Below are 25,964 nucleotides of genomic sequence, written 5' to 3' on the forward strand. Positions count from 1 at the left end.
ATTACAGGGAGCGAAGCAGAGTATGTTCTGTACCGGCACATCTTCTGGGGAAAACGCCACTGCGCTCCCACCTCTTTCATTTCTGTCCTCTGTTTTAATGAGCATGAGGCAAACTGTCTGTTCCTGTTAGCTGTCGTGTTTATCTCTTGACTGGTTCAGACCGGTTCCCAGCTTGACATGGTTTGACAAGCTCAAGCTATGTTTGGAAACAGCTGGTCCAGCTACCGCCTCAGACAAGTTACCAGCACTAGCTGGTTGTCCAGCTCATACCCAGCTACACCAGCTTATGACCAGCTTGATCAGCTCAGTTGTCAAGCTGCTCAAGCTGGCATAGCTTGATTCTGCCCCTGTTAGTTTAGTTTATCTCTTGCAAAAGAACAAAAAACTAAAACCGCAGGTGGTTGTGTGCATGCTCCTGCCTGTACAATACAAGCAAGCGTGTCCATTTCACCTGCAGTGTTCAGTGTATGAACATACACACACCACCATGTTGTCCTGTGGGGTGAACGGCCCTGACACAAGGACTGATGAACACAGCCTGTAGAGACCTCTCTCAGCACCTCACTCCGACAGTGATCGGTCGTTTCTGGTGCATGGCAGCCCAGGATGGACTGGAGTCTGCAGGCATGGCTCCTCAGTACAAACCCACTCTGCCCCCTTTCGGTTGAGTTGTCGACGTCTCAAATTATTCTTGCGTTCATGTTTATATCATACAAAAAAACTGTGACGTAATGAAACCGCAAAACGATGATGCCGGATTGTTAAAAAGACTAGCGAGAACAGCAGTTTAGATTCTTATCAGCCTCTTATTTGCAATGCAGGGCAATAAAACATACAGTACAGAAGTTGCAGAAATAAACACACTGGTTTGGAAAGGGAATGGAAAGGGTTAAATATTGCAAATCTTTCCGTTGTCTCACCATTTTTGGTACCTATCCTTGAATTTTCTGCTGGACTCGGCTGTCTGTCTGGTAGAGTATGCATTTGGCCTGTGGCCTTTCTTCATGAGTCCATGGGTTTTAAAACATATTCATATGTTGTGATATAGGGCGGCCTGTAGCGTAGTGGTTACATGACTGGGACCGGCAAGGTCGGTGGTTCAAATCGGTGGTTCAAATCCCAGTGTAGCCACAATAAGATCCGCACAGCTGTTGGGCCCTTGAGCAAGGCCCTTAACCCTGCATTGCTCCAGGGGAGGATTGTCTCCTGCTTAGTCTAATCAACTGTATGTCGATCTGGATAAGAGTGTCTGCAAATGACAATAATGTAATGTAATGTGATTAATATATTGTATATTCATTTTTGGGTTTTTCCAAGAGGAAATGCTTCTCTGGTTACGTCTGGTTTGATGTACCAAGCAAAATTCAATTCATCAATTTCCAAATCTCTCTCTATAAATCTGTTTCTAAAATTTTCCTCTGGGGATAATTTCTTTTTATTATCTATTGACCAACTAAATTAAAGTAATCAATATGTACTTTTAACGATTAGACGTAATGAAACCGCAAAACGATGATGCTAGATTGTTAAAAAGACTCCGCTAGCGAGAAGAGCAGTTTAGATTCTTATCAGCCTCTTATTTGCAATGCAGGGCAATAAAACATACAATACAGTAGTTGCAGAAATAAACACACTGGTTTGGAAAGGGAATGGAAAGGGTTAAATATTGCAAATCTTTGTTTTAAAACATATTCATATGTTGTGATATAGGGCGGCCTGTAGCGTAGTGGTTACATGACTGGGACCGGCAAGGTCAGTGGTTCAAATCGGTGGTTCAAATCCCAGTGTAGCCACAATAAGATCCATATATATTTGTTTCTCTGGCCAGAGCACAGGGGTTAATTCATGTACCCCCCACCCCCACCCCCACCCCTCATGCCCTATGTATTGACTGCTGAAGGAGAGACACTATTTTCCAACAGCTCCTCACATAACATTCAATACATTAACCTGTTAAGGAAATACCGTTTGGACACCTCAGGGCCCCAGTGCAGCGTGCACGTCCAGCCCATTCTTACCCTGCTGGTTTTTAAATTAAATTCAAACACTTCAGTATCCACACACCAGGGGAGCAGCTTTCAGGTAATTAAGGCAGGATTTCATTTGGGATTTTGCTTATTGGAAAGCATTTGCATTATCATGCACTGCTTTAAAGGTACAACAGTTAAGATTTTTGTGTTAAAACATTGTAAATTGAAAAAGGCTCTCTGACATGTTGACTCTGCCTGTGTTTATAGCACTTAAATTCGGGTTTCAAAATATACAGCTGATGGGCCGACCGACACTCTCTACCAAAACATTGTATAGCTGTACAATAATTCAAGCTCATTGGTTGAAAACTGGTTCTAATTGCCACAGCCAATGGCGTGGGTTCAATGTCAGTGCGTTCACAGAGAAGGGGGAGGGATAAACAGTGTTGTGGTTTGAGGGTGTTTGTTGAAGCAATTCCTCTCTTGACCGTTAGAAGTCTGAAATTACCCATTGTACCTTTAAGTAACCGGAGCTGCCGGGCCCCATGGGGATCTGATCCAGTGATATCCTCCCTCTCCCTGTCTGACACACTACTGTCCTCCAGAGTGCAGAAGACCGGAGCTGAAATGGAGATGTAAGCTCTGCCCTGTGGCTCTTAGAAACCCCGGTCAGGTAATGGTAGGTAACTGCAGAATCCATTATTAATCTGGCACTTGTACTCAAGGGTTCAAGTTGTATCTATGCGATCACGCTAGGACTCGGAACTGTACTTTCCTCTAGGGTCCTCAACGCACTTTGTCCCTGGGTTTGATTGGCACTTTATTGTGCGTCGCTCTGGATGAGAGTGTCCGCTGAGTGACTGTAATGTGATGTAATGTACTGGTGATTCTGGTCAGCATCCAGTGGCTGAAAACTGAACCCGGTGTGGGAGCGGTTAACCTCCAGATGTGGCCATGGCCAGTGACAAAGTTGTGCTGCGGAGAAAAACTAAGAAAGAGGCTCCAAAATGACAGGGTGCAGTACTGGAATGCCACCAAGGACATTTGGAAGTGTAGACCCTTTTTCTCCCGCTCTCTGACCTGTGGGGTCAGTGGCAGTGAGTATTTTGGTGTGTGGGAGCAGTGTGCTCAGTCCCAATATTAAACCGCAGATGAAACCTGAATGCAGAAGGTCTCTTTCGTCCGCCTCTGTCAAGACACACTGCAGGTCAGGTTTAACGGACTTGTGTGTGGTTAGTCCTAAATCAATATAGATGAATGAACAGAAGAAGGCAGCAGAGACCATCTTGACTTCATTTGTGCCGTCCGCATTGTTTCAGTAAAGAGCTGATATCTTCTGTTGAATCATTTTTCCTTGCATTGCCTTAGCCGCTCGAATACACACAAGCATTGGCAGTTGATAGCGTGCGCAGTTTGCCAAACTTTTTCGGTAATGGGCAGGGGCATTAAGCACTGAGATATTTTTTGCTGGGGGCATAACTGCTTACTTATAAATATTGATCCTAACACAACCTCTCTGAAATAATTATTTTAAATAGTCTGTAGATACCTTTCAAATTTGAAAACGCTCCTGCAAATATCAGAAAAATTTAAAGGAAAAAAATTAACCAAAAATATTTGTAGTGAAATAATAATAATAGTATATCCTATATTTTGGTAATCACATTGTTCTGAATGTTGGTCAAAATAGATTAATAGATTTCATTTCAAATAAATAATTGTTTGACCCAGGTTTTTTCTGAAGTAAAGACGAATGGATGTACCTGGTCTGGCTGGAGGCTGGCCTGTGACATTAAACCCAATTTATGCGCCTTTTTTAGGAATGCCACTCAGTCCAGAAAAAGGAAGAGTGCCCTTTATTAAAAAAGACGGCCTTTTGTGTGCCCCACTCTCTCTCTTTATTTACTGGTTCCTCTACCGCTCACTGCTGCCCAGGGGCGCTGCTCTCTGCTGGAGACGTGCTCATCTTGCACGGCCGTGGAAACTAAGTGTTGTTCTTCCTCCTCTTGTCCCCCGTCGCCCCGCCCCGCCCCGCCCCGCCCCGCCCCGCCCCGCCTTCGCCCCGCCCCAGGGTGACTCCCAGCTGCGACGCCTCGGCGGCCGCGGCCCCGCCGGTGAGCGTGAGCCAGGGGAAGCCGTCTCTGCGCCGGATCAAGGGCCGGATTCACCGGAGCAAGAGCCTGGACAGCATCGACCTGCTGGAGTCCAACGTGAGTCAGAACGCAAGTGTGAGTGTGAGTGTGTGTGTGTGTGTGTGTGTGTGTGTGCATGTGTGTGTGTGAGTGTGTGTGTGTGTGTGTGTATGTGTGTGTGTGTGGCTGTGTGTGTGTGTGCATGTGTGTGTGTGTGTGTGTGTGTGTGTGTGAGTGTGTGGCTGTGTGTGTGTGTGTGTGTGTGTGTGTGTGGCTGTGTCTGTGTGTGCATGTGTGGCTGTGTGTGCGTGGGTGTATGTGTGTGTTTTTGCGTGTGTGGGTGTGTCTGTGTGAGAGTGTGTGTGCGTGTGTGTGTGTGTGTGTGTGTTTTCTTATACCTGTATATGCAGCATGCCACAAGTTGGTCAAACAGCCTCAGTCCAATGACTGAAGTGTGCACTAATGTTAGGGCTGTACGTTTAAGAGCAGGAGATAGCGTGCTAAAAGAGCTGGAGACAGGACCTTGTGTTCCCATGACAACTATGAGGACAGCCCAGCACTCTGATTTCCCAGAATTCCAGATTTCCCTGCAGGTTCAGTGGACAGGCTGAGAGCGAATGGGCTCAGTCAGTACTGACCATGATTAGCCTTGTATATTTATCTATATTTGTATATAAATATTGTTGTGTTGTATTGTATTTGATGTTGTATTGTTGCATTCAGGGTATTCTAGCTTCCAACCGTGGTATGCTAGTTTGTAAGTTGATGTATTCTTCAAGGTTTTCAATTGTATCTGTATGATCACGCTAGGACTCGGAACCGTACTGTCGTCGAGGGTCCTCCTCGCACTTGTCCCTGTGTTCAATCTGCACTTTGTTGTACGTCACTCCGGATAAGAGCGTCTGCTAAATGCTTTGTGATGCTATGTCAGCTATGTTATGTTATGTTATGTCTGGCACTATCAACAGGCCCCCAGGCGTTTCAGAAAGGGATGTCATTAAGGTGATGTCTGAGGTGATCATATGTTCCCCAAGGGGTTTGCTGTGGAGGGAAAAAAGCGCTCTGTTTACCTTCTCTTTTTGCTGCGTCATCTTTCACATCCATACCAGAGAGCCGTTTTGGGAAACATGATGAATTCAAAAAGAAAGGCAGTTCATGGTAAACAAATCATTGTTGTCGTGGGAATTACACATCTGCTGCGTAATGACAAAACATACTTTCCACACAGTTCTGACTATTTTCACGAAAAGGGCAAAGGAATAATCTATTTGAAATCTGTAAGCAGCTTGGATCCAGCCGTGAGACACCAGGACAACCCGCCGAATCAGCACAGGCCTAGAAGCAGCTTGGGTTGATTTTCCCTGGTCTCTTCTCGTGTTATGAATGGGGGGACATCTGCGGTTGTTTATTACAGACAGAAGAAGCCGTGGGTTTATAGGATAACAGCAGACCGACTTGTCATTGACAAAAAGCTTAGTAGCATTACTCTCAACTGTTGCTTTCATGTTAGCTGAGGTGAGGGCACATAGTGCCTCCACACAGTGTTAGCTGAGGTGAGAGGAAATAGTGCCTCCACACAGTGGCTGTGGCCCTCAACCGCCACATCCACAGTTTTATGTCGGCAGGTGACTCTGGCTCATTAAAATCCAGTGATTCTGGTTCTTTCCCAAGCAGAATAGCATGCCTTTACTTTTGGTTGTGTGGGTGGGGTTGCATACTCTCTGTATATATTATATGTGTATAGCTCATATACACTCACCAAGCACTTTTTGAGGAACATTTTTACTTTGTTACACATACTTATTCATGCGATTATATAATCAGCCAATTGTGTGGCAGCAGTGCAATGCATACAATCGTGTTGATACGGGTCAGGAGCTTCAGTTAATGTTCACATCAACCATGAGAATGGGGAAAAAATTTGATCTAAGTGACTTTGACCGTGGAATGATTGTTGGTGGCAGACAGGGTGGTTCAAGTATCTCAGAAACTGCTGATCTCCTGGGATTTTCACGCACACTAGTCTCTAGAGTTTGCAAAGAATGGTGCAAAAAACAGACAATAAAATCAAATGAGCAGCAGTTCTGCGGACAGAAACGCCTTGTTAATGAGAGACATCAGAGGAGAATGGCCAGACTGGTCAAAGCTGGCAGGAAGGTGAAAGTAACACAAATAACCACACATTACAACAATGGTATGCAGAAAAGCATCTCTGAACACACAAAGCATTATAACACTTAAGTGGATAGGCCACAGCAGTAGAAGTCTAAAAAATAAGTCTAATAAATACAGAATAAAGTGCTCACTGAGCGTATGTATGGAAGTGAGTAAATACGCCTGACAGCTGAGTTTTCCCCCGACACAGACTCAAGGTCTGAGTACCAGTTGCTCTCCTCGCGCACTCGCGGAAATAAAGATTTACCGTCTTTCACAGCCACCAGTTTATGAGTCGGCGTGAGGCAGGCGCAGGATCGCGGCGGGAGGCTGGTCTCGTCTGGCCCGGTCTTTCCTGTGCCTGATCTCATATTCCGCACGCGCGGGGGATTGCTTATCGCTGAATTTAGAGAAAATGCCGGCATTTGCAAATTCACGAGCGCTAATCTGTTATCGATGCCTCTCTCCGTGCCCGAGGCCGGGGTGAGGGGGCGCGGAAGCTTCCAGATCCTCCCCGCTGCAGCTTGGCAAAGCACCGGGACAGCGATTAGCCGTTGTCCCCTTATAAGTCAGCCCTAACTAAACGGGGACAGCCAGCAGCGGGGCAACCTTCATCACCCTTTGCGGCTCCAACGTTGAGCGAGACGCGCTGTCGATTCGCAGAGCGCGCGGAATCACTAGCTGAAGCTAAAATTGTTCTTTGTACTGACCACGTGTTTCCGCTTGTGTGCTGCGTGCAGTTTTCCCAGGACATGGCTGTGTTCTGTCCCATTGATGTGATGTGATCTTACAATTATTTTTTAGGGCTTTTTTCAGCTTTATTGGACAGTATAGTATAGAGAGACAGGAAGAATGGGAGCGAGAGAGAGGGGAAGACATGCAACAAATGTCAGACGGTCAGATTCGAACCGCCGACGTCGCGGCTCGCAATGAGCATGCGGTCAGTGCTCTACAGGCTGCGCCACCGAGATACCCCATTATTTTACAATTATAGACCTGCATTTCATAAGACAGTGTGTGCCAAAGTAAGAAAATTCATGAAAATCTCACTGAAGTGAAAAATTTGGGAATACTAGTCAGGAGGGTCCAGATACAGAGAACAGAGCACCTGCCTGTCTGTCATCAGGATACCCTCTCAGGCAAAAATGGTTCTTTGTCTGGGTGCTTTCACACGTCACACCTATGATAGAGGGTTCCAGAAAGAACTGAAACGGGTTCCTGTGTGGAGACAAGCCAACAAACATACAGCCTACAGACGAAAAAGCAGCAGCAGCATTTGAAGAGAGAAATGTAAAAAAACGCACATAATTGAGAACGCATCAGGAACATGGCGCAGATCCCTGAATGGCCGCTGTTGAAGGAGTGCTGTATGGTTCCTCATTATGGTAGAAAATGAGGCAGGAACTCTGAGGAGCTCCTCTGTTAGGCCGTTCTTCGAGTTCCTTATTGGGTGATGCTAACGTGCTATGCAGTCGCAGTCCGCTAAATCATGCACTCCACAATAAAGTGATTTCTGAATGTGAAATGCTTGTGCAGACTGTTAAATGGTACACACCAGTGATGAAGTGCTTTGTTTAAAAAAAACAAAAACAGACACCGAATTGGCAGAATTGGCAGTCGTATAAGGTTGATTTTAATGAATCAACTGTAATTCCACCTAACGGAATTCCCACAACGGCTCAATAAATTGCGTGGCTTGGCGGATACCCCTGTAGGAGACGTGTTGCTGACACGTTACTTCACTGCTCTCCTCTCTCCTCGTCTGGGATCCAACGTGTTCAAGGAGGAGAGATAGAAGTAAGTTTCAACAGTTCATTTAAAATGAATGTTTCTTTGGCGACGGGACGTTTTTGGCTCAGGATCTGCCATTGCTGTCATCAGCACTGGTGAGCCGTGCCCTTGTTGGCGAAAAAAAAGATTTAATACACTCCCCGTGCCAAGAAACAGTGGAAGCAGCGCGCCAGCGCCCTGCTCAGCAGCTGTTCCAGGTGGACCCACTGTCTGGGAGGAGACGCCGGAGTAACAGGCAATGAGCTTTCTTTCTTTATTCAAACACGTGTACGCTTCAAAAAAGTATAATTCAGTAGTGGTAGAGAAACCCTCAAAGCATACAGGACAGTGAAGAGAAAGAATGAGAGGGAGGAAAAGGGGGGAAGGGAGTGAATGAGAGAGATGTGAGGCCCTCTTTTCTGCCTGTAAGAAGGAGGAAAAGGGAGGAAAGCTGAACATCCCCTCAGTCGCCCTGTGGCTCAGGTCAGCTGTCAGTGGAAATAGCATCAGTGGGACATTCTTCTCCTGAGGATTCCCTCCCTCTCTGCCTCCTTCCTCTCCTCTGTTTCCGTCACTCCGAGTCCTCTTCCCTCTCTTCATGTCTGTCTCACCTTCCTCCTTTATCGTGCACAGTAAAATGTCCAGTGTTAGTTGAACTTAAACATCAGTACACATGAGTCCATTTGGGACCATACACTGTAAGAGGTGATTCAGCACTGAACATTTTATTTTACATATAAGCTTCTCTCTCTCTTTCTCTCTCTCTCTCCCTCCCCCCTCTCTCTCTCCCTCTCTCTCTCTCTCTCTCCCCCCCTCTCTCCCTCTCTCTCTCTTTCTCCCTCTCCTTCCTCCCCCCTCTCTCTCTCTCTCTCCCCTCCGTTCCTCACTCTTCATCTCTGCATGAAGGACGCACGCAATGTCACGGCGTGGAGCGGTATGAAGCAGTGCTCATTCTGCTTCGCTGCTTCGCGAGTCAGTGTCACTTTACATCATCGGATGTGTTTGGGGGGCCCCGCGGTGCCCGAAGGAAAAAAAAAAACCACACAGAACATGTGACACTGCCTCGAGGAACTGGAGGAGCAGCAGCCTCGTTGTAACCTCCCTGAAGAAACTCCGCCGCTTAACCGTACAGAGTTAGAATCAAAACCAAAAGCATTGATTTGTAAAATGATCTGTCTTTTTTTTTTGTGCGGTATTTTTTTCCTGCCTTCTCAGCTGTTCTGTGAAATGTACGGGATAAAAAAAGCAGATTAGACCCAGAGGCCACCGAGAGGCGGAGAGTCAGGGGTACGGTCCGGGGGGTGGACCCCACCGGGGGACGGTCCTCATGCAGGACTGCTGGTTCTTTATTAATTATTCAGGGTAAACAGACTCTCTCATTTGTCTTTAAATGCAAAACAGCTGCCAGTTTTCTGCCCAAGTATCCGAAGAAAGTTGATTGATCACGTCGGACAGTTCAAGGCAGAGAGGAGCCTGGGTGAAATATTACCGGCGGCTCTGTCTGGGGCCTGTAGGGGGGGAGAGAGCTGTCGGCAAAACCGCGGTGTAAAGCCCAAGTCTGGAGCTCGGTCTCCTCAGCGTACTGCCATACCACACCTCGGCTGAAATAATCTCTGCAACAAGAAGCACACTATTAAAACCCCCAGAGCAAGAAATCATCAAACAGATTATTAATAGTAAATAAATGCAGCCAAGCAATAATTAAGGCTGGGTGTAAGAAAATATTTACAAAATAATTAAATTCACCAATATTTCATGCAAACCAGTGGGAAATGACTGAAATAATATGCTCAACCAGAGAGACAGTAACCGAAGTTAGTAAAAAAAATCAGTGTTTCAGCTAATAAAAAAACATGAGTAGGCTAAATGTAGTGATATGCTGCTTTTAATAGCTTTTGTCCATCACGGAAAGAGCGTGTGCTTGTTTTGATTAGTCATCCTCAAATCGCAGAAAAGAAACGGGGAATTAAAGGGCTTTCCAAAAAAAAGAGAAAATCCCATGTGATTTCTGTGACCGACACCCAGCCACACAAATAATTACTGGAGCTAATTTTCCTGCGTCTCCTCAGTGTACAGACATTACCTCGCCCGCCACTGCCCCGGGTAAAAACATATGGTGTCCGGCCAGCTGCCTGCCTGTAGTGGAGGTCCCCCCCTCCTCCCATCTCTGCGTGACACCAGCGGCAGCACCTCTGCTGGGTGTCGTGTCGCGGAGGTGCTCCTCCTGCAGAGAGAGTGTGTGACGGGGGGTGCACAGCCACGGGCTAGCGTGGGGGAGGCCGGCACGCGGGGTGGGGGTAGGGGTGCCCAGGGGCTGTGTGTTATTCGGGCCAAGGGCACCACCCATGCCAACCTGAGAGGACCCCTGTCTGCATGAGTGGCCCAGGTCAGAGAGACATACTTATTTATAGCAGAAGCCCAGTGAACATTTTTGCTGAAAAGTCAGTCCTCATCCCAGCCGACTAGAACCTGGCCAGGCTATATCCAGGTAAAACCCGAGTTATATTGTGGTTAATATTGTCTGTTTATGTCAGACATCTCCCTAGATTTCCACCCCTAAAGATGTCTACATTCCAGCATTTGTATTCAATCACTTTCTTAGTGCAAATCTTTCAGTGTCTAGTCTTCAATCTGTGGCGTTTGTCAACATGAGGCCCATAGTGAAAGTCAAGGACGCCATTATGAGGCTGAGAAATTAGACAAAAACTGCCAGAGACATAGGCTAAACAATAGGCTTCGCAAAATAAACAGTTTGGACCATAATTAAGAAAGAGAGCACTGGTGTATGTTTGGGATCATTGCCTTGCTGTAGGATAAAGCAGCGTCCAATGACATATAATGTATAATTAGCTGTACCAATTTCTTTTCAAGTTTAATGAATTTCTTGATTAAAGGAATTTAAACTGAGCCAGTTTGAGAGTACTGACTGCTGTAAAGTAAGGTTTCTGCCTGGTTTATTTCCAGCTCTCCAGGAGCTGCTGATGAACAAGTATCTGTGTGCACATGCACATGTGTTAGTTTGTGTATGAGAATATTCATGAGCGTGTGTTTTTGCGTGCATACGTGTTTTCCTATTTATCTTACAGGTGTAAACTCTGATAGATGTTCCGTGGCCCTGTTCTAAGCTGATTACAGCTGAACAACAATCTCTGTAATTAACATGGAGCATTTACTCAGGGCAATGAAACTGCACTGGGCCACTGAGACAATCTTACGCAGGGCACATAATCCCAGAAATAAGTCAGTCAATCAATCATAACTATATAGCGATTTAGAAACAAGTTATCACACAAAGCTTCTCAATAGACATTGAAAAGTTCAGGAAAGGCTTCCTGGAAAGGTCTTAGTCAGTCCTGAAAGTTCTTTAGTCGTGTAAAGTCTTCGGAAGGCCTGAGTTAGTCCAGGGAAGGCCCAGGAGTCGGGACAATCCTATTGGTTCTCCGGATCCCTGTTGTCTTTGTTAGAGCTTGTTTGGCAGATGGTCTGTTCCCCAGTGACAGGGAGCCTTGTGGAGAAGCTGGGGAGTTCAGTGGAACAGTCAGGTGTTTCTCTCAGGTACAGTGAAGCACCTGCTAGACTTTGCACCTCTCTCAGCTCTGGCACTGCGAGCATCTGGGGTCACCCAAGGACTCCACCTCATGTCTTTGTAAAGTATCGTGCGGTGGGGGCTTTGCTCCGGCTGAAGATACAAACAGTTTGACAGAAAACCGATGCGGCACCAGAGGCTGGGATATGCAGTTTATGGCAGACACGCACAGACGTGCAGCACGGCCTGTGGGGTTTACATCATGTGTCACAGCCTGTCCCTGTGCTGTGTCCTTGCTTGTGTAACATTGTGTGGCTTCCTATTGGCTGGTGGTAGTGACCCCTTCCCTCTTCCTCTTCACCATTGGCCATTACAGTGCTTGTCACCTGTGTCACCTGTGGTCACAGCTGTAAGAGAGTGCTGTACTCTGAGCTTCAGACGCTGTGTCCTGTTCAGGTTGAGGTGAGGCTTCCCCCTACTGTAAAATGTAGTTATTTCAACATCATCATTATTGCTGTTGTTGGTAGTAATAGTAGAAGTTGTTATTTATAAATTCCTTAATCATCAGTTCTGTGTACAATAACATTGAACAATTCCCAGCTCAGTTACAAATAAAAAGTTAGCTGTTGCAGTAAGTTTCTTTCAGAATATCTATATTCAATTATATATTTCATATTTAATATCTGTATTTCTGCATAACTGGCTCAAACATGTACTCTGACATTGATTGAGGTGAAGAGGAAGGTTTTTTCAGAAAGGCACATGAGCCGTAGGAAATGAAAGGAGTCTCCATGGCCGAAAGCGACATACCATCCTATCCGTGCATTTTATATGAGCACAGCCAAGGTCAGGGCAGGGAACCAGAGCATTGTTTCTATAGATAGACATGTGATTTATAGCATCCATTTGCATTTATCGGAATGGGGGTGTGTGTGTGTGTTGGTGTGTGTGTGTATCTGTTGTGTGTGTGTGCGTGCGTGGGTGCTGGGTGGTTTTTACTGTATGTGTGTTTACATGGGTATGTGCATGTGTGTGTCTGTATGTGCTGGGTGTTTTTAGTGTGTGCGTTAACATGGGTTTGTGTATGTGTGCTGGGTGTTTTTTTAGTGTATGTGTGTTTCCATGGGTTTGTGCATGTGTGTATGTGCTGTGTGTGTATGTGTCTGTATGTGTGCAGGATGTTCTTTAGTGTATGTGTGTTTACATATGTGTGTGTATGTGCTGTGTGTGTATGTGTGTGTTTATGTGTCTGTATGTGTGCTGGGTGTTTTTTAGTGTATGTGTGTTTACATATGTGTGTGTATGTGCTGTGTGTGTATGTGTGTGTATGTGCTGTGTGTGTGTGTGTTTATGTGTGTGTATGTGTGCAGGATTTTTTTTAATGTATGTGTGTTTACATGGGTGTGTGTCTGCCTGCATGTGGGTGAGTTTGGAGTGTGTACGTCTTGGTGAACGTGCATGTGTACACACAGTATGTATGTGTACATGCATGTCGGTGTGTGTACGCATGTTGGGGTGTGTGTGTGTGTGTGTGTGTGTGTGTGCCCTTCCGCCAGCCTCAGGTTTCCTTCAGTATGGTTATCGATCTTCAGCATTAGGGCCCCTGGGTCAGCACTCTTAGGAGAAATGAGGGGTCGATGTGTGCAGATTTTAGCTGGAGAGGACCTTACAGTGGGTTTAAGTTCACCTCACACAGAGGACCGTCTCCCTCCCCCTCCACTCCATGCTGCTGATGGGATCAGACAGGGGCAACGGCTTGTGTGTGGAGGGGGATTAATGATAGGGGATTGGCCTTCCCAGAGAGCAGGTACTTAATTGTAATGAAGCAGCTCTGCCGATCGAATCAAAAGGGTTACCTCTCAGTATACCCAGTATTCTATACCCATTAGTGCACACATACGTCTTCTCAATCATCCTTAGTTTATTCACACCAACTGTGAGCAATGAGCTGGCCATTGAAGGCTGTGGAAATCTTAAACATTTCTGTATTTCTAAGCAATATTACTTGTACATGTTGAATTTATAAAAATCAGCTAATCTTTGATTGAAGTGTTGCAAGGACAGGAACATGTGCATCAAAACTGCCATTTAAAACATTTTTAATGTTCGGCAGCAGGTTATAAAAATAAAGCACATTGCATTTAGTGATGAATGTAAGGCAGGTCTAGCCCAGTGCTTGGTATCAGAATTTGGTATCCTTTTAAACGAGTGGGTTTCCGAAGTCGCTGAGGAGGAAAAAAAACACCCTAGTATTTACACTGTCGTCAGCCCGGGCTATTCACGGGTTTCCTTGGCAACACGTTGGGCCTGTCTCTCCGGGTTTACTGTGGAGCGGGAGTAAGCGTCTGGGTAATGTCTGTGAAGATAGGGCAGTGTGCAGTGTGTGTGCAGGCCCATGTCAGATAAGCTCCCCAGTACAGTGATGCATTAAAACCCACGCTAAAACTCAAATGCAAACGTTTTCAGCCTAACAATGGTGAAAGATATTGTGGTGAAACCTCGTTTTTTAAAGGTGCTACCAGACAGCCATACTGCATGTTGTTAGAGTTGTGCATAAATAAACTCCCCCCCCCCCAAAAAAAAAAACATAAATAAATAAAGGAACAGCAAATTTCCTTCTTTTTTTAGCAATATGGTTTTATCATTTGGGGTTTTGAACCAACTACATTAGTTGAGTTATGTATGAAACATGGACAGTACATAGAGCCAGAATGAGAACCTTCAGTTAATAAAAACTAAAATTGAGACAATGGCTCTGTTCGAAACCACATATTTAGCATACTGCTCATATGCTAAGCATGCGGTGAAGTCAGCCTGAAATGTAGTATGAGTAGAATACTACTGTGTGGTTTTGAACACAGCCAGTGTGTGTGTATGGAGCTGTTGTTGGATGGCTGTTTGCCTTCAATGTGCTGTCCAGACTGCATGAAACAAGCACCTTGCCCAGTGTTCCTCACTCCTGGTCCTGGAGAGCTGCAGGGTGTACTGGGGTCCTCACTCCTGGTCCTGGAGAGCCACAGGGTGTGCTGGCTTTTGTTGTTACCCGGAACTTAATTGATCAATTCAAGCAGTTAATTACACAGTCAACTCACCTCACCTGGTTTCTTGGGTCTGAATTAGTTGCTGATATCAAGGCGAAAACAAAAACCAGCCATACCCTGCTGCTCTCCAGAACCAGGGGTGAGGACCATTGACCTAGCCTGTGACACGACTGATGAGGAGTGCCTTGCAAACGCTGTAACTGCCCATCAGCGATCCCACAAACTTGTTAGATTGAAGTTTCCAGAAATTTTGCGTGCATTTCATTTTTGTTTTCTGAATCTCGCTCAGTTGGTGTTCACAGTGCTCTGTCCTCTCTCTATCTCTACCTTTCGCCTTGCTACTTCTCCCATCCTTTCATCTCTCTCGTTTCTCATCCTGCTTTTAGCACGTTAGCACGTTAGCACGTGTCTGGTATTAAAGGCCTGCAGAATGCGCGATCGTCCGCTCCTTCCATCCGCGAGGCGTCTCCAGTTTCGCGTTTGACTTTGTCCCTTATGCAGCGCGAATCGACTTAAAGAAATGCGACCCGTCTCCAGGGAAGTCATTACAATACCGATCAGCTTATCGCTTATCTGCGTCCTCTGACATTGAAACAGAGACATAGAGAGACACACAAGGAGGAAATTAATGGGGAAACATTAGTCTGGAGGGGGCTTTTGGGCTCCAGCATCGACCCCTTAGTGAGACATTCTGTTTTGGGTTGGCTCCATGTGGAGAAGATGTTCTGTTCATACAGGACTGTGTGGTGCCTTCTCTGCTTTAGACATTTTTCATCTCAGGTTTACTAAGCAACAGTAGATGGTTTAGGCCCTAAACCAACTTCAGGGAATGTGTTTGTGTGTTTGGTGGGTATAGGTATGTGAATAGCCTGTGCCTGTATATTTGACTGTACGTGTGTGTTTCTGTGTTGTTGTGTCACTCATGCACTCATTTGGGTGTTTGTCAGTGTGTCTGTCCATATAGAGTAGGTGTGTGTATGGATGATTGAGGACGTATTTGCATGTCTGTGTTTGTTTGTGTGTGTTTGTTGGGTGTGTTGGTGTGTGCGTTTTTTGGGTGTGTAGACGTGTGTGTTTATTGTGTGTGCATGTGCTCGTTCATGTTTGTGTATATGTATGTTCGTAAGTCAACTGTTAAGTGTATATGTTTGTCATGTTTGTGTATATGTGTTAAGTCAATTGTTCAGTGTATATGTTTGTTATGTTTGTGTATATGTGTTAAGTCAACTGTAACAGAGTATGAGTCCAGTAGGACAGTCGTTACCAAACTCTACCCTGTAGGGCCCCTGTGTGCGCTGGTTTTTGTTCCAACCACAATTGCAATCCCACAACTTTAATAAGCTTGAATTTTTCATAATTATGTGATATTGATGTTTCAAGGGGTTGTTTACCCTCTTAAACCACGTTATGACAGACATGACCACAAATAATGAAATTCATTATAATGTTCATATTGTGCTTATTGTGCTCTATTGAAAGCTATTACATAAAAAAGGCAACTTATTTTTAACTGATCAAGCAAAAGACTGAGGTGAATTAATGGGTGAAATTGGTGAAATTGTGGCCACTAAAACTAACCAAGTGGAAGATGATAAAAAAATCTAAAACAATGCAAATGATAATGAGACTAAACACACAACAACCTAATTATGATCCCAATGTTTAACCTCAGTCTAACATTTGATCAAAAATGTGACCTCTTTTTATGCAATTGTTTGCAGTATAGCACAATAAAAACATGGGAGTTTTATTCTTAGCTATGTCTGAGAAAATGTGGCTTAAGAGGGTAAATAATCCTTCTGAACATGGAAAGCAAGTAAGAAAATTGAACAGCTTGTTAAAGTTCTGTGATTGCAGTTGTGGTTGGCACAAAACCAGCATACACAGGGGTCCCCCAGGGCTAAGTTTGGTAACCACTGCAATAGGAAATTCCATTTTACCTTAGCCTCATAACATTGTACTGTATGTGTATTTGTTTGTGTATATGTGTGTGTGTGTGTGTGTGTGTGTGTGTGTGTGTGTGTGTGTTTGTATGTGCATGCACAGGGATGGGTGTTAAGCAGGGGTGCACAACTCAGGTCCTGGAAGGCCAATCTACATGCTGGTTTTTGTTTCAACCAGTTACCTTAATTTTAGTTTTCTGACCGATCTACGAACTACACTGGTTCACTGTGTCTGGTGCTTATGCACATATCATATTTAGACACGATTGAGCGAATGAAAGAATTAAGAGCAGAAGTTGCCGCAGCATCATGAAACAGATCGGCCCTTGCTGTGCACCCCTGGCATTGTGCCTTGTCAGTGAGACAGGACGCATCCCTTGTATGTGAATACCTTTATGCCCCAGCTGCCACTGTGCTCCCATGTTGCCCTGCTCCGTTTTCAGCTTGAGACCGCTGGGAGCAGGCCCTTCTCCAGGAGTTACCAGCCCCTAGTGGCGCAGCCGGGAGACTTCCGGGGACCTTCACCAGTGCGTGTCTCTTTTCTCAGTTACTTTTATTGGGAGACTCTGTCTCGTCAGTTACTCTGATTCTCTAATTAGGAGATTCTGTTGTCTACTCTCTCACGCTCTCTCTTTCCATCTCCCATTCCCTCTTTCTCCCTCTCTTTCCATCTCTCATTCCCTCTCTCTCTCCCCCTCTCTCTCACCTTCTCTCTTTCTATCTCTTCCCCCTCTCTCTCCCTCTCACTGTCTTTCTCTCTATTCCCCCTATCTCCCTCTCTCTACTTTCTCTTTCTCTCTCTGTCTCTCTCTCTCTCACCCCCTCTCCCTCCCTGACTAGGATCTGCTTATGGCTGCAGATCCATATTTTTTTCCCTGACATGATTGGCAGGTCTGCTCAATACATGAGCTGGGGAATTGATCGACTCAGTGGGTGATCAGGAGTCAAACTGCAAATAGATACATTTCAGCTGCTGCTACCACACAGCAAGTTTATAATCAATACCACTAACTAGGAGTTGACGTGAATACGGTGTGTGAAATGTCTAACTTTTTTTAGCCATATCATTTAATGAACACAACCTCCTATACTGTGAAAAAAAACGTCTACATGAACAGTTTGATAGCGTTACATCTTCCCCTTATCCGGAGGAAAGTATTGCAAGTGTAAAATTGTCATCTATATAGCAGCAAACATTCTTTCAGAGGAAATACCTGGTCATTTACATGCTTTGCCTAATGATGTGCGTTGACTCACAACAGCCCACCAGCCTAAGCACACTCCGCACCAGTGGGACGAAACGGTCGTGCTCAGCCTTTGCTGTTCAAACCGTATGTAGCAGCCGCTGCTGTCACAAACGCCAGGGTGCTGAAAGAATCGAGCAGACAGTCTCTTCTATCATCCCCGAATTGAGCAAACATTCAGCAACAAGCCGAGCTATTTGTATCAGAAATCCTGCAGGGGGCAGAGTTTTACTAGTAATTTAGTATGTGCAGCTTGCGAAAAAAACGAGGACCGAATCACCGTGGACTGTTGTCGGATTTACAATTCAAAACAACCTTCAAACGCTACTAAAAACGCGCTAAAGATGCGATCGCGTCTTTGAAAAAATCTCACTGCTTTAAAAAAAAAAAAAAAAGAACCCAGTGTTTCTTCGCTTCATATTTTTCCACTCGGAGGTGTGTGGGAAGGTGACGGGTGGTTAACACCAGAAAGCGGAGGAGAGAAAGGCATTCTCTAGGGGCTTCCTGTCAAATATGGAAGCCATTTAAAGCTCGCTTTGAAATTCGTTTATACCGTCATGCAAATAAGACTGAGATATGAAAAACAAAGACGACCGCCCGGCGCGCGGCGTCTCTAATGACGTTCGCGGGCAGACCGTCACACCTTTCCTCCTTATGGCTCGCAACGTAATTGTTTTGGCAGAACAGATGCCAGGAGATTTGATTAAGTGAAACCGATGTTAATGTAATCACTGTGCAATTATATCACGGAGGCTATTTATAAATGAGTTTTTCTTATTTTTTGAAAGGCAGACCAATGGTTCAGCGCAAAAAAAAAAAAAAAAAAAAAAAAAAAAGGACTGCATTAGGGGTGGATGTGGAAACGGGTGGGAAAGGACTAGTGGAATTAAGGGTGTTCTGGGGTTTTCCTGTGATCTAATGACTCCACTGTTGGAGGTTTGGGGTTGGTTCAGGGAGAAGGTGTCACAGGAAAGGAACCTGGTGGATGAGACTGTACAAGCCACTATGAAACCAAATGAAACCTTAAAAAGGGAGCTATTAATGGATTTTAAAGGGACAATATGCACATTTTAAGGGGGGAAATTGGTCCTTTTATAACTCTTTAATTTTTTGTAACTAGGTTTTATTCATATTAAGAGGTAAAACAAGTTCAGTATAAGGAGTCCAGCACCTGAAATACTCTTTAATTGTAACATTAAGGGGATTTCCTTAATTGTCATAATTAAGGGGTTCCCACCCAGGGATGAAATTGAGGGGTCCTTATTTTTAATGAAGTAATATTGCGTGTTTTTAGGAGCAAATTAAGTGGGACCCTAACTCAACCCTCACTCCAACACCAAAAAATCAGTATCCGATTCAGGCACAAAAAAACCACGTTCACTGTGTGATCAGTTGCTTTAATTGATATATTAAGTAGCAATGAAGATGGCACACCCAGCCCTGCATCCCCCCGGGACCTGGGTCCAGAACGGTCACGCTGACACGATGGGTGTGCGTCAGGTGGCAGAACATTCGGCCATGCTGAAAGTTTCACTCAGCCTCTCCTAAGTGCTGTAAAAACACTGCAAACATTTCCAGGACTTTTCTCCCCACTGGGCGATGTGCACTCACCTTTGGCTGTGTAGTCTCGTGCTCTTTCGATATGCCAGTGGGCTTTTGTGTCAGACTCCAGAGAAGAAGGTCCCGTGCAAAGCCAGTGATCTGTGTGTTTGGCAGTGGTACCCTGCCCATTCTTGCCACCCTCTCTGTTTAGCTGAACTGGCTTCAGAAAGCCTGACGGAATCACACTGGGGCTGTGTCAGTTCTGTCTCATCATCTTCTCTCATTTTACAAACATACAAACACCACCTTCATTTTACAAACATTGCTGCACTTTAGATGCACCCTTTTCAACACTTTACATCAATCTGTTAGTAAAATAAGCATGGGCATTTGATTTAATTGGGCATTTCAATCTCCCGATTTAAAGTTTTCGGATTTTAGCCGCACCGTTTTAGCACCATGTTTAAGTGAACACAAGTAAACATAACTCAGTGGCCACAAAAGCAAAAGTATAAACAGTAATCTTAAAAGAAGAGGTCTGCTTCTTATTTTCATCCATTATGACAACACCGGGAGCTATTTTTGTGATCTTTCACTCAGACCTGTGGCAATAGTGTCCGCACCATTTTGTTTTTGCAGTTGAAAAAATGAGAATGTGACGGCAGACTTGAGCTGTGGCGACAGATTTGGTTTTGATTGTAATTTGGCATGATGGATCTCAGGGTCAGTGGCAGTAGGTACAGCTGTCTGTTTCATGGCGTTGGGGGATCCTGACTCCCCTGTCCCATCTCTGTCCGGCCATGGCTGACCTGCCGTGAGGCGAGGGAGTTATATTTGTGGCTCTCGTTCTGGAAGTGCTGCTGCCTGGTTTTATTCCCTTCAGGGACGGGTTGGGTGTAGCAGCGACCTCACCGCCGTTTGCTCCATCATTGAGGTTGATGGCTTTTCTTTAAACGTCGGCCGATAAATAAACCTTGCACGAATTAACCCGATTGATTTCCAGAAGAATTGAGAAGTGGTGGAGATTTATGGCGCTGCCTGGCTTTTGCGCAGTGCGGTAAATCACCCACGACTGATCCCCCCCCCCCCTTTTTTTTTTCTTTCTTGCTCTACCCACTTTCCCATACCCCTCCCTCTTCGGTTCTGGTCAGTGAGAGCACCTGATCACATACGATCATCCTCACTGTGTTTTTTTTTTTTTTTTTTTTTCATTCAATCCTTGGCTATGAACATAAAAATGATCATGACTGTCTAATTCAGAGCGCTGGAGTCGAGTAAGATCTCAGGATCCGGAATGAAGGCTAAAAGGTTAGGGGTGGATTTAAAAGAGGGGCTCAGATGTGCATTTGTCTGCGTGGAAGGGGGTGGAGTTGGAATAATTAGGTGATTTATGGTTAAGTGTCGGGGCATCATGAGATCGCAGTCAGAGCAGGAGCAGCTCTGAACGGTCCATTTAGGTCTGGAACGATTTGGTTTGTGTTGCGACTACACGTACCGGCTATGGCAAAAATAGTTTGGCCTGATAAAAGAGTGGCCAGTTTCTCACCACACACAGACCTTTCAGAGGTTGCAGTAACAGTCATGTGGTCCGACCCGAACTTCACCCGACATACTCCAGTCGACAGTCTTCTCACAGTTGCTGGTGCGGATACCGTGCCCATGCAGAATGTTCATGGCCTTTCATGGCTCCAAATCACATTGCCTTAATGAACATTTACACAATGTAATTACCGCGCCGTGTCTGAATTATAGTCACATAGCTTTGCGCCCAGTGCCTCCCTGGCTTAACAAGGCTCAAGGCTGTGTCTTCTTTTTGCTTTCTATTTCCTCCTTTCCGGTTCAGTGTGCGGTGAGAAAGCCCCTGTGTGTGTGTACGTGTGTGTGTGTGTGTACGTGTGTGTGTGTGTGTGCGTGCGTGTGTGTGTGTTCGAGCGCTCTGTGCAGTCTGTTGGAATTAAGGCCCCAGGACTGAGGAGACGAGTCTGGGAACGCTCTGTGGAATTCCTCTCGTTAGCCGAGCGCCTGACGATCCCGTTGGGGCCGTCGCCCAGGATTTTGTCAGGAGTCCAAATAGGTTGACTGGTCCGGAGATGCGCCCCGACCAGACCACAGCGTTGGTGGTCCGCGGTTTGGGGCTCTAATTTTAGATTTGCGCCTTTTTCCTTTTACACCCATACCAACGGTCCGATCTGTGGAGTCATCCGAATCGCAGCGCGACCCACATACATGTCGGAGTATACTCCACTTTCGGTAGACATGCTGATGCCCCCCGCAGAGAAAGAGAGCTTTCAGTAGACATGCTGATGCCCCCCGGACAGAAAGAGAGCTTTCAGTAGACATGCTGATGCCCCCCGGAGAGAAAGACAGCTTTCAGTAGACATGCTGATGCCCCCGGAGAGAAAGAGAGCTTTCAGTAGACATGCTGATGCCCCCCGCAGAGAAAGAGAGCTTTCAGTAGACATGCTGATGCCCCCCGGACAGAAAGAGAGCTTTCAGTAGACATGCTGATGCCCCCCGCAGAGAAAGAGAGCTTTCAGTAGACATGCTGATGCCCCCCGCAGAGAAAGAGAGCTTTCAGTAGACATGCTGATGCCCCCGGAGAGAAAGAGAGCTTTCAGTAGACATGCTGATGCCCCCGGACAGAAAGAGAGCTTTCAGTAGACATGCTGATGCCCCCGGACAGAAAGAGAGCTTTCAGTAGACATGCTGATGCCCCCGGAGAGAAAGACAGCTTTCAGTAGACATGCTGATGCCCCCGGAGAGAAAGAGAGCTTTCAGTAGACATGCTGATGCCCCTGGACAGAAAGAGAGCTTTCAGTAGACATGCTGATGCCCCCGGAGAGAAAGAGAGCTTTCAGTAGACATGCTGATGCCCCCGGAGTGAAAGAGAGCTTTCAGTAGACATGCTGATGCCCCCCGGCGCACAGAGAGGGCGCACAGATCGGCCTGTTCGTTTCGGGCCGAGGCCGGTCTGGGAACGGGGCGGGATGGGGAAAGTACAGGATTGCACGTTTGTCAAAATGTTTCACACTAAAGTACTAAATGTTATATTTTTATGTTTGTTTTGAGTCACTGATGTACTATTTATAAAAATAAAAATACGTTAATCAGTTTAATGTACATGTTTGAGAAACAGGATGTTGTCTGGGTTATATATATTATTTTATTTTTTGGGGGATCAGGCCAGAAGGAATGAAAATATTAATTATGACTAAGATCATCCTTTTTTTTAAAGCTATTTTCCCACAAGTTAATTTCTGCCCTGCAACATATAATTTCCAAAAACTGCGGTCGCTATACACCAGTGTATACAAAAGTCATGCTGACAGACAAAGTGAAATTATAGCTATGAGCTTAAATTATACAGATGACAGGGTATTTCACCAGGTCCTAATCTACATTTAGCATTGAAAGGAAAGTTCCCCTTGAGTTACAGCACAAATGTATCACTGCAAACAACTTCCCGGCAATAACTCAATGTTCTCACTTCTTCTCGCTGCAGAATAAGTGCCTTCTCAGAGAATACTTTGTAATAAATTCAGATAGGGGCTTCCTTCAAAGAAATGCTACAATTTGTTCATTTCTTTGTGGTGACTGTGTGTCCAAAGTCACGTAAGATTAAGTAAGATTTGGTTATTTGGTGTGAGATAATCACCAACATTGATTCCTCTTGTTTGGTGACATGGGGTTCAGCTGTCCCTCAGAGTGTTGTAGAATCCCGTATTATATACAGAGATAAGAAAACAAGAGTGTAAGCATGTTATTTTGCCTGGAGAGTAACACCCAGTAGCCTCTGCTTCTCCATGGCCTTGACCATGGAAGCTGTACCATGTTTAAAAATACTCCCGGACATCAGAATGGGGTTTGTTTAGACATGCTGTACAATGTATTTGGAACACTGTATGTATTGGATTTGAACTCTGGGGACCGATCACACCTGCCTCTTGAAGACAACATTGCTTAACTGTCCTTTAGACCTCAGTTAGAAAGGTCGTGCTGTGCACAGGGGGAAATTGGGAAGGAAAAAGATTCCAGTAACATAAGTGTAGAGTGTAGAAGCACGTCTTTCTAGAAAATTCCACATTCCTCTATGGAGAACCGATTCAAAGGAATGTTTGACAATATGCCTCCCAAATCTTTGTTTAAAACTCCAATAGTTAGAGAGAACTAATTACTGAACTAATTATGGAAATAAATGATACAAATACATAAAAAATCGTACAGATTAAACAATAAAAAGGTACATCTGTGTGTCAACGCCCTGGGGGGTCATGCCTGTGACACAGCCCAGCCCCTCTGGTTTACAGCCGTTTCAGGTGAGCTCACTGGGGCTCTCCCGTTTCCCTGACCGGTCTTTACCTACCTTTTCGTGCAGCGAATGTGCTAAAACAGCAACTCCATAGTCAGCCAGCATTAGGGGGCCTGGTCTGGGGCATTAGCCCAGAGAATCGCTGCGTGGGACATTGTGGAGGCCCATCGCGACCGCCAAACTGCAGCGCTCGCGGGACTTCCTCCCGGCAGCGTGGGGCCGGGGATTAGGCCGGTTGGGAGGCCACCATTTGATGATGGCTTAGTTCTGTCTCGCTTGTTTGTTTGTTTTTCTGTTGGCAAGCGATCTCCTGCCAGCGCGGCAGCCAAGAGCGATGCTCGGCCGGTCGCTCGGTCGCGAGGCCTATATCTCGGCGGCCAAGACGGCCAAGAGCTTGAATCCTGCAGAAATTACGCCATTTTATTTTCCTTTATTTAACCAGGCTGGTCAGCTGAGAACTTGGGTCTCTTTTGAAGAAACAGCCTGGGGAATCAGAGTGGGCAGGGAATGCACGGAAGTATCTTCTGATACCCCTACCCCTGTCTAACCCCCCCCCCCAAAAAAAAAAAAAAAAAAAAAAAAAAAAATTGCACTTATGATGACGACTATATGTTTAGAACAGCAGTCCAGGTGTATTTTTCTAGTTCTGGATGTGATGCTTTGACTTGTGGTAGAACCTATGCACTTGTAAGTCGCTTTGGATTAAAAGCGTCTGCCAAATGACTAAAATGTAAATGTAAATGTAAATCTAGCCAATCAGCACGCATCGACCGACAGAACGTGAGCCCTGCTGTGAAATCCAGCTGTGCCAGTTCACAACATGGCTTGAGCTGGGGGAACCATGTCAAGCCCGGAGCTGGTCTGAACTGGTTAACCAGCTAAACCATGTCGAGCTCAAAGCTGGTCTGAACTGGTCAACCAACTAAACCAATGTCAAGCTGAGAGCTGGTCTGAACTGGTCAGCCAGCTACCAGCTGTTTCAAAACCTAGCTTGAGATGTTTTTTTCAGCAAGTGGGGAACTTTCCAGAAAAGCTTCCTTGTGAGCAGCTCTCCCCTGGTGTTAATGGGTCTCGAGGTTTTGGTGCTCGAGGGCCTTTGTCGTGGGTATTGGCTCAAAGGCCCTAACTGGGTGCTGTCATGCCTCATCAGCGGTTCTGACAATTAGCACTCTCTGTTCTTCGCATGCAGGTCCAAGCCCCAGCGTATCCTTCCGGGGCTTTCCGTGAGGTTTTCCATGACCAATCCGGTGTAGAAATGCTGACAGGGCAGATGTCCGCACGCGATGCTCGAGTTACTCTGAGGTTTTAATCACAAGCCTCTACTTTGACATTATCAGACTGTTATTACCAGCATTTACTGAGAATCGCATTACCCGCCCGATTGTCTGTGCCAGTAAATCTAATTTACTGCACATCTCTTTCTCAAGCATTTTCAATTGGGACAGAACTCAATTGTTTTTTTTTTACTAGATTCAATTTATTTCCCCACAGATGAGCAGCACTGTAGACAAGAGTTCCTGTTCCGCTGCTGGTGCTGGCGTCATGTTGGGGTATTTTATACAACCTCCTAGTGTAGTATAATGATCAGGGGTTTGAAACGGCATTACGGTGTTGGGCCTGAGCAAGGATATTCTTCGGTGGATACCCAGCTATACCAAGGAATTGTGCGTAGAAAAATTAATTTGCAAAATAAAATAGTTGAAGGCTAACTTTTAGGAAGCGGTAAAAACGTACTGCCAACAAGAGGAGGCTCTCTGTGTACCCTTAATTCATTCATTTTCCCAGTCCCCCTTTATGTTCAGTGGCTTCAGTCAGGAGCCCCTTTGGCTCACTACCATGGCCGGACAGTTGAGGTCACATTGTGTTCCATGCAGAGGGGACAGCCTGTAGTGTAGAGGTTAAGGTACGTGACTGGGACCCGCAAGGTCAGTGGTTCGATCCCCGGTGTAGCCACAATAAGATCCGCACAGTCGTTGGGGGCGTTGATCAAGGCCCTTAACCCTTGACTCCAGGGGAGGATTGTCTCCTGCTTAGTCTAATCAACTGTACGTCGCTTTGGATAAAAGCATCAGCCAAATGACATGTAATGTAATGCAGAGACCTTCAGACTCATGGCCAAGATTTTCCTCTTGCCGTTCTCCACCACAGTAATGTGAATAATATGCCATACTTGCAGCAGCAGCAGCAGGAGAGGCAGTGGTGAAGCAGTCATGTTAGCAGTAGTAATACTTAGTGGTAGTATTATATTTAAACACTGAGTGGGAACAGCACACATACTGTAGGCGTGTAATGTGTACATATGCATATGCACAGTGTCATATCAGACATGCCGT

The 25,964-nt window shown here is 45.5% G+C and overlaps 1 protein-coding gene across 1 annotated transcript in view; it reads left to right on the top strand.

Annotated features, from left to right (window-relative positions):
- Positions 1–4,103: 4,103 nt before the first annotated feature.
- tjp1a (tight junction protein 1a) overlaps positions 4,104–25,964 on the top strand; it is a 114,618-nt gene continuing 92,757 nt past the window's right edge. Inside the window, exons 1-2 of the mRNA XM_061244421.1 lie at positions 4,104–4,180; positions 16,980–17,063. The gene's annotated coding sequence lies outside the window, so the exon portion shown is untranslated. The remainder of the gene's footprint in view (positions 4,181–16,979; positions 17,064–25,964) is intronic.

The sequence above is a fragment of the Conger conger genome, chromosome 6, assembly GCF_963514075.1.
Source record: "Conger conger chromosome 6, fConCon1.1, whole genome shotgun sequence".
Classification (NCBI taxonomy): domain Eukaryota; kingdom Metazoa; phylum Chordata; class Actinopteri; order Anguilliformes; family Congridae; genus Conger; species Conger conger.